A 398-nucleotide genomic window follows, 5' to 3' on the forward strand; every position below is an offset into this window, starting at 1 on the left:
GTAGAGAGGAATGCATGATGAATATTGTATTCAAAGAATAGAAATTGTGTGGTTTATACATTGAATGCTTCTTCAGATATATCAAAATATTGTGGAATGCTCATTACTGCTGAAATTGGTTCATCATTTCCTTTTGGGACTCAAGAATTAGTGTTCATTGGACTGATGTCAGTGATGATCTTTAAATATATATGATAACGATAACATTGAATACAGCTCAAACTGATATTGTCCCTTTTGTTTTTCTAAGACAAGTAAACAATGATGGAGTGATAGGTAGTGTAAACAAAGAAACATCACAAAATCTCAATATGATTGTAAGTACTACTTTTGATATTCTTAATTTTTGTCATATGTTAAATAGCTGTTGTTGTATAGTAAAACTAGTCTCAAGATGT

At 29.9% G+C, this 398-nt stretch overlaps 1 protein-coding gene across 1 annotated transcript in view; it reads left to right on the plus strand.

The window, feature by feature from the left end:
* LOC119589154 (phosphatidylinositol 4-phosphate 5-kinase type-1 beta-like) overlaps positions 1–398 on the plus strand; it is a gene marked incomplete in the record, with an annotated part of 149,444 nt that overhangs the window by 133,344 nt on the left and 15,702 nt on the right.

The sequence above is a fragment of the Penaeus monodon genome, chromosome 25 (genome assembly GCF_015228065.2).
Source record: "Penaeus monodon isolate SGIC_2016 chromosome 25, NSTDA_Pmon_1, whole genome shotgun sequence".
Classification (NCBI taxonomy): Eukaryota; Metazoa; Arthropoda; class Malacostraca; order Decapoda; family Penaeidae; genus Penaeus; species Penaeus monodon.